We start from the raw sequence: 8,942 nt of genomic DNA on the forward strand, positions 1-8,942 counted from the left end.
GTCTCTTATCTGCTGGGCTACCAAACCACCCCAGGCTTCAGTAGCTGTTAACACATTTTACAAGTGTGTTCATTTAGAATGTTCATTTGATGCAGTTTGCATATACAGCGTATGTTTAAAAATCATGTTAGATAGATGATTGAAATATTAGTGTTTGTACAGATGTTTAGTTACATTAAGCGTGTGTCCACTTTATATACAAGTAAGATTTTTAAAAACAGTCAAATGTATATTTACGTTTGGCTTTCTTCATTAAAACTGTGCATTTGAGCGTTTCATCCTCGTGTTGTTTAAACCCTTTATTCTTACAGCATTAAGCATCCTCGTGCACCGTGTAACCGAAATGAGTCAAACCAAGGCTCCCACCCGCGCGCACGACACGCGCACCCCCCTCTCTCCCACATGGTACACGCCACTTCGGGCTCGTGGGGGCCGCTTGTCATTCTTCGGCATGCACTACTGCCTGCTTGCTTTTATCGCGCGCAGTCATGTGTGTACGGATAGTGCAGTAGTACCGGAGCTCGAGCATTCAGTACGTCGGCGTCGCTCTCCCGTCGGACGCGGTCGCTCGAGGCGCTACGGTCTGCGGTAAATTCTAAACGTGCATCATCCTGTTCATCCCCACGAGCCTCCGCTGAAACGTTGCAGTTGCGCTCTGGACATTTTAGCTCGTGTTAATTCTCTCCCAAACGGGCGACCGGTTACCGGTTACCGGTTACTACTACGTCTCATAGAGCGATTCATTTCCACGGCGGGACCTGTCACGCGGGCATCTGTCTTCAGAATGGTAAGCTCCCATTACCTCGTGAGAAAGTGCGTGATGTTGCAAACACGCCTGAACGAAGAAGCGTCGTGCAGGGCTTTGGGTAGCAGGCCAGGCTCGCGCTCGTCTCTGCAGCCTCCGTACTGAGCATCCCAGAAACTTGTGGTGCTGCAGTGTAGACAGCTTAAATCATAACGAATCACAGCCCACCATGGACGTCCCTGCTAGCTGTGTTTTAACTAATAACACAATAGGCTACACGTGGAGAATTAAAACTTGCTGTTCGTGTGGTTTCGTGTCGCTGCGGGCGGACCTGCGGATCTCTGCGTTCCGCCTTCACGCGTTTTACGGCAGATTTCAGCGGAAATGTCCTCGCGCGGATCAGAGGGTTGAAGTGAGCGGGTGCTGGTACTTTCCTTCACGTGCACCCCAGCCTAAATGTTGTGCTGTTTGGCTTTCAGCATGTTTGGTGGCTCTTTGGGTGCTTAGGAGGATTAGTGTTAGAGTAACCAGGCGAAACTGCTCCTATAAATCATGCCAGTTCTGCTGACCAGGCTGCGTCGTAATCAGGTGAACAGCGATGTGGCGTTTTCATCTAATTCCAACTATAATTGCGCGGTTTGTTGCTTGCGGCACAGTCGCTACTAAACAAATAATAAATATAAATTGTCTTGGAATTACATAAATTAACGTCACCCGAGATTTAGTATTACATGTGGCATAATTTTGGCTAGAGACAAGGAGCACGAGCTGTACACTTTAGAGAAATTATTTTCTGCAATATGCACATTTCTCCTTTTCTGTTCAAACCTGAAGCTAAATGCAGATAAGCCGTTTAACAGCAGGTTAACCAGTTACACAGTCTTACACTCTTCAGCACTAGAAAACTTTCTTCCCCACTATTATTGAGGCAGACGCTTTTGTGGCGTGCTAAACACCGCCGGCTGTGGAGGTTGGAGTGGTGTGGCTCACCTACGCTGAACTAACGGGCTGCTCCCACTGGCTGTGGGGGCCGGCCACCCCTCTGAATTAAATGTAGGCATTCAGGAACACAAGTTCTCCAGCGTAGGGCAGAGCACTTGGTTTGTGGCAGTAAATGAGAGTGAAGTTGGTGGGTCCCCTTAGAGACTGACCTTTCGAGGACAGCTTTGTATTCTTCGAGTTGTCATGGTCTGAACTGATGAGCACCCAGAGACAAGCAGAACACAAGCACTGTGCATGAATGGAAACAGAAAGGGAGCAGGGACAACACTCTCTTTGTGTCTCTTAGACAAAAAACATCCTATCTCCTTGCTGAGCTTTTCCTAGTACGCTTTAATGAAATTGTTTTTGCAGTATACCATTTTGTTTTCTATCTTTTTTTGTAAATAATATAGAAGTGACATAGAGGACAATAGAGACATATTTGCATATTTATTTGATGCAGTAGGGTGTTTGAAAGAAGATTCAGGCAGCACATAACGAATTAGGATGTAAGTTTGGTGTCATGAGGTATAGTGTATCACATCTAGCCTGTACACACTATGACCAGCTCCTTGTACATAGTTTAATTATTGTTTTGATGTTTGGCTTTGACATTTCATAAACGACTTCCTCGTCTAACGTGGCCTGACACCCCGTACCTTCTCGATAAGCTGAAACAGTGGTAGAAGCTCTCAGCTCTCTGGTGAACATTGCAGTGGGAACTCAATAACAGCAAAGTGAAGGAGGAGACTTGAGTGTGGAAATGCACTCATTGTCCTTTTGTTGCTCCTGAACCCTTATTAAACACACGGAGAATTAGACCCCTGCTGGGGTTTTGTCCCAGCAGTGCTACAACCATTTGATCACTGAGCTTAGAGAGCAGCTGTGGGGATGAGGTTTGGGTGGGTTGACTACTTCTCTGAGACTTCTCTGAGTTTTCTCTGAGACTTCTCAGACTTATCTGAGTCTGATGTGTCAGAAGTAAAATAAATGACTTTATTGCATAATAAGAGGGTACATCTTCCATTCTTTGTAGAATGGGAGATTATGAGAGACAGGAAATGAAAACACATGAGGATCTTCATGTTTAAATCAGCCTGTTAAGTCAGTAGTCTGTGTAGTCTGTAGTCAGTAGTCTGTGTAGTCTGTAGTCAGTAGTCTGTGTAGTCAGTAATCTTTGTAGTCAGTAGTCGGTAGTCAGTAGTCTGTATAGAGTATGTTGCCTGAATTATCTTTATTTCTTGCTTAATTTAAAATGGCAGGTTGAACAGTTACTGGCTACTGTTGGGTCCTCAGCACTGGAAACACATGTTGTTGTGACATTCTGTATGATGTGTGATGTCTGCAATATTTTCTGAGGTTATAAAGAATGTTAGCGGAACCCTCATTATTGTCCTCACTTTGATCAGCACGAGTACGTGTGACCTTGACAACTGCTCCTGGAGGGATGGGATCTGCGCCGTGGAAACGGCTGGACGGGGGAACAAGGGAAAGTGATTTTATCGGTTTGTGGGAGACTTGGCCTGTGGTTATAACTGAGTACATACACGAAAAACCAGATCAATGATGTGCATTACAGCCGTGACCCACAGTGTGCTCACCACCCCATGTCAGATCGATGGGAAGTGTGGTGACCCTTACTGATGGGATTTTCTGCTGTAAGGTAATTAAGTGTTTATTATATCTTACTTTGTAGTGCTATAAATACTCCAACACATGATTACCAAGATTTAAAACACTGCACAACTGCTCCATAAAATTTGTTCATACTGGATATTTCAGCACTGCAGTTTGCAAAATGATCCACTGCATACAAAATCATTCGCACCGCTCTCCTGCTACTTAATGTTATGTATTAATCATAAACAAATGTATATTTATGGCATTTAGCTGTCACATTTGTCCAAAGCAACTCACAATTCTGACTGAACACAACTTGAGTAATGGAGGGTTAAGGGTCATGCTCAGGGGCCCAACAGTGGCGGGACTTGAACTGGCAACCTTCTGATTACTAGTCCAGTACCTGAACCACTGAGACACCACTGACCTGTTGCCGGCTCATACAGCTTGTATACATGCTTAAAGCATTCTGGTATCAGGTATGTAATGTCATGAGAGCTGAAGGTTGGCAGTGGTGTGCAGACTGGGAATGGGTTGCCCTACGTCTAATCCTAATCTCAAATCAGATGAGTATCACTTATATATTTATGATATAATCTCAGTGGATTACTTCTTTACGAAGCAGTAACAATTCCAGATCAATTATTGCACCCAGTGAGAAATCTTATGAGATCTTGCTAATTAGCAGTCTGACGATAATAGCTCACTTGTTGGCTTTTTCCTGTATTCAGTCCCAGTCCAGCATTAATAACAGAAATGGTTATGGTTAGGGTTAACCCAGTCCAGCATTAATAACAGAAAGAATAAGACTGTTGGGACAGATCTGATATACATTATTTAGGGTAATTGGTTAATATCACACATTTCAGAAACATGTAAGAAGTCTTATTATGTAGCAGGTCTCATAAGACATACCGTTCTCATTATGTACCACTGATGTATGATGTGAGCTTTGGCATTCCCTCCCTTCTCTACCTGTAGAGAAGACTGGAGAGCACACTACGCGTGTGTGTACTGGAGACATACTGGACACGGGGGGAGTGTAACGTGTGTGTGTGTGTGTGTGTGTGTGTGTGTACTGGAGACGGGGGGGGGGGGGGGGAGTGTAACGTGTGTGTGTGTGTAGTGGAGACAGAGGGCACAGTGTAACACGTGTGTGTGTGTGTGTGTGTGTGTGTGTGTGTGTGTGTGTGTGTACTGGAGACGGGGGGGGGGGGGAGTGTAACCTGTGTGTGTGTAGTGGAGACAGAGGGCACAGTGTAACGTGTGTGTGTGTGTGTGTGTGTGTAGTGGAGACAGGGCACAGTGTAACGTGTGTGTGTGTGTGTGTGTGTGTGTAGTGGAGACAGGGCACAGTGTAACGTGTGTGTGTGTGTGTGTGTGTGTGTGTGTGTGTGTAGTGGAGACAGGGCACAGTGTAACGTGTGTGTGTGTGTGTGTGTGTGTAGTGGAGACAGAGGGCACAGTGTAACGTGTGTGTGTGTGTGTGTGTGTGTGTAGTGGAGACAGAGGGCACAGTGTAACGTGTGTGTGTGTGTGTGTGTGTAGTGGAGACAGAGGGCACAGTGTAACTGTGTGTGTATGTGTGTGTGTGGTGGAGATGGGGAGGTGCTGCATGGACTTGCCTGGAGCGTTTTGTTTAGTGGAAGCTGTCGTCTGTCACCCAGTGATTTATCACACACACACTAGCGGCATCCAGATAACATGTTATTGTACTCAGGAGCTCAGAGCCAAAAACCCAAAACCAGGAGCTTAATTTCTAGAATCACCCAACGGTGAACAGTGACCTGGACTCTGAAGAGTTCTGATTAGCTGAATAAAGGGCATTTCTCTCGCTCTTATCTATCTAACTTACTCTCTCACTCTCACGCTTTCTCCCACACACACACACACATTTTCATTCAGGGAGCTGTCAGTGTTTTGCGTCGTTTTCTTCTAAAAGTGAAGTGCAGCCGATTTAAGGATGAAATTAGATTCTGCCATTTTGTATGACGCCTTTGGTGTGTTTTCCACACAGTCAGTGGAGAGAAAAGCCTGTCCTTTACACCCCTGGACATGGACATTGTCCTTTACACCCCTGGACATGGACATTGTCCTTTACACCCCTGGACGTGGACATTGTCCTTTACACCCCTGGACGTGGACATTGTCCTTTACACCCCTGGACGTGGACATTGTCCTTTACACCCCTGGACGTGGACATTGTCCTTTACTTCCCGGGACGTGGACATTGTCCTTCAAACCCCTGGACGTGGACATTGTCCTTTACACCCCTGGACGTGGACATTGTCCTTTACTTCCCGGGACGTGGACATTGTCCTTCAAACCCCTGGACGTGGACATTGTCCTTTACACCCCTGGACGTGGACATTGTCCTTTACACCCCTGGACGTGGACATTGTCCTTCAAACCCCTGGACGTGGACATTGTCCTTTACTTCCCTGGACGTGGACATTGTCCTTTACACCCCTGGACGTGGACATTGTCCTTTACACCCCTGGACGTGGACATTGTCCTTTACACCCCTGGACGTGGACATTGTCCTTCAAACCCCTGGACGTGGACATTGTCCTTTACACCCCTGGACGTGGACATTGTCCTTTACTTCCCGGGACGTGGACATTGTCCTTCAAACCCCTGGACGTGGACATTGTCCTTTACACCCCTGGACGTGGACATTGTCCTTTACACCCCTGGACGTGGACATTGTCCTTCAAACCCCTGGACGTGGACATTGTCCTTTACTTCCCTGGACGTGGACATTGTCCTTTACACCCCTGGACGTGGACATTGTCCTTTACACCCCTGGACGTGGACATTGTCCTTTACACCCCTGGACGTGGACATTGTCCTTTACACCCCTGGACGTGGACATTGTCCTTCAAACCCCTGGACGTGGACATTGTCCTTTACTTCCCGGGACGTGGACGTTGTGCGTTCTGAACATCAGACTCATGAACACCAGCCTCCACACAGAACCCTCACCTCACACAGAACCCTCTCTCAGTCTCTCCCTGACTCTCTCTCTATGCTCTGATTCTATGACTTTCCCTGACTCTTTCTCTATGCTCTGATTCTATGACTCTCTCTGACTCTCTGGCTCTTGCTGCCGCAAACATGCCGCACTAACGCATGCATATGCATCCCACGACTGAAAAAGATCATTTGTCCTTTTGTCCCTGAACGCCGTTTTTTCATTACGTTCAGGTTTTGGTTTTCCTCTTTAGATTAGGAGGTGCTGATAGAAGCTTATTTGTGAGAACCTGAAGTGGTTTGTGTCGTTTCCTTTAATCAGGGAAAGCAAGACATGTGTAGAGTGCAACAAGACGCCTGAGTTATTGCTCACATCGACAGCTGAACACGATCAAGCCTTTGACAGAATCATTTATCAGTTATCTGTTATGTGCTGTTAGCAGTGATGGTGCTCCATGTCACAGAGGGTCAGTCCTGACCTTCGTCGTGTATCGTCTGCTTTGTTCAGGCATGCTAATATACCACATGACCTGCGTACGACCCCGTGTCTGATCATGTGTAAAGCCACAGGAAAGATGTGAATGACACTGGAGTCAGACAGTGTTGTGTTTGGTGGGCTGATTCACACAATGCAGAGGTGTCTCTGGGCTGTTCTGGGGACGACCCCACACAATCCCCATGCTTGTGCCGGCGTGAGGGTCAGCGGAGTAACCCTGGCGGATTTATCACCCTCCGACAAAATCTGTAGCACTGAATTAACACCCAAATGCAGAGCCCAAAAGGACCAGCTGGACACCAACAAAACACCGTGAGAAATTAATTTGACACTGCGGTGTTAATTCTGTGCTCGGGTTAGGTCCTGCGCTTGGGCAAATTACTGCCTGTTCTGTGCTGGAGGTTTTGTCTGCGTTAGATTAAGCGGTTTAGATGATGAATAAAAATGAATGAATGTTTTGCCTGGAGTTTAATGAGCATTTTTTTCTCATTTTCTTGTTCTTCCCCTCCAGCGTAGAGCAGGATAATGAAAGAGCCCTTTTACTCCAAACACTCAATGGCCATATGAGGCTGATTTCTTTGCTGGGGGTGGAGGTGTTGTGGGGGTATTGTGGGGTGGAGGTGTTGTGGGCTGGTATAGGAAGAGAAGTGGCAGAGCATGCTGGAGTCACGTTTAAGGGTTTAAGGTTAGCAGGAGAGCTCATGTTCTTTTTCAGAGGTCAGGAACAGAGCATCTGTTGTGTCGTCCTTTCACACTACACATGTCGCCATTTCAGTGCTGATTCACATATGCTGCTAGAAGCACTCACATTTCAACGTTTGTCACTGCAGATTTATCTACTGTCACAGACTTTGACATGCCTCAGGTCTACATCCGCTAGAGTTTGTGTGTGTGGATGACACTGTACTGATGACACTACTGTATGCTTCTTTGTAGACATGTGCTAACGTCAGAGAGGAAAAGGTTTTTAGATGGCCCACGGGGCTGAATAGGTAAAGGTGTTTCATGGAAGGCAGAGGTGCATATTCTGTGTTTATTATATAAGGAGAAAATCACATTATTAGCTGGAGAGAAACACCTTATTGGCTGTGTAAGCCAAAACTTCTGTGGTCATGTTGCAATCGCAGCCCTTAGAGAGAGAGAGAGAGTGAGAGAGTGTAAGCCTGAGCTGCTGATGAAACTTAGTCTGTCCTCTGACAGAGAGGACTCTAGGGACAGAGGTAGGAAGACCGAGAGAGATGGGCAAAGAGAAGGAGAATAGGAGAGAAAGATGTAGATACAGAGAGAGAGAGAGAGAGATATGGGGAAATTAATCAGACAGAAAGCAGGAATTTGAAAAAATTAGAGATCAGAAATGAACATGCAGGATTAGACACATAAATTTACATTTCTGGCATTTAGCTGATGCTTTTATCTAAAGAGACTTACAATTATGACTTGAGCAATTGAGGGTTAAGGGCCTTGCTCAGGGGCCCAACAGTGGCAGTGGTGGGACTTGAACCAGCAACCTTCCAAATAAAGTCAAGTACCTTAACAACTGAGCTACTACTGCCTATATGTAAATAGTATACAATAGTAATAGGGAAATAATAGTATTATTAACATACTACTATTATTTACTAAGTTAACACTATGTTAATAATATGTCAATATGTTAATACTATGTTAATAACACTTTGTTAATAATATGCTTATAATAATATGTTAATATGTTAATAATAATATGTTAATAACATGTCTTCATGTGTGAGGTTACATTACCAGGGAACTTCCTCTGACAAGCTGCAGGTCCATAACTGCCACCTGGCTAACAAAGTGGCGTCAACATTCCTGCCTGTAGGAGGTGCTGGTCTCTGCTGAGCCTCCCTGCTGGCATTTCATCATGTGCCACGTAATCTTATGCAAGACGGTGAAACGCAGACAATAAGCAGGTAATTAGACCCCAGTGATTTGCAGATGAAGGGACACTGTAAGTGAGGACTATGTTTGAATGTCACTGAAGCAGTTATAATGTGAAATGTTGTTGCAGGGATAATTGCCTAATGGTATGAGTTGTATAGAACTGTATATTTCATAATATGGAGACACGGTTTATTGTAGAGTGAGTACTTTGCGTTTCCTGCCTGT

At 45.5% G+C, this 8,942-nt stretch overlaps 1 protein-coding gene across 8 annotated transcripts in view; it reads left to right on the forward strand.

Moving 5' to 3' along the window:
* The first annotated feature begins 414 nt into the window (after nt 1–414).
* The window catches only part of tenm4 (teneurin transmembrane protein 4), a 170,194-nt gene continuing 161,666 nt past the window's right edge, over nt 415–8,942 (forward strand). For 7 of the 8 annotated variants that reach the window (XM_035534067.1, XM_035534070.1, XM_035534071.1 and 4 more), the window contains exon 1: nt 415–787. The gene's annotated coding sequence lies outside the window, so the exon portion shown is untranslated. Of the gene's footprint in view, nt 788–8,566; nt 8,747–8,942 lie in introns of all 8 variants that reach the window. The other variant, XM_035534068.1, reaches the window with a different exon arrangement.

This window comes from Electrophorus electricus, chromosome 15 (genome assembly GCF_013358815.1).
Source record: "Electrophorus electricus isolate fEleEle1 chromosome 15, fEleEle1.pri, whole genome shotgun sequence".
Classification (NCBI taxonomy): domain Eukaryota; kingdom Metazoa; phylum Chordata; class Actinopteri; order Gymnotiformes; family Gymnotidae; genus Electrophorus; species Electrophorus electricus.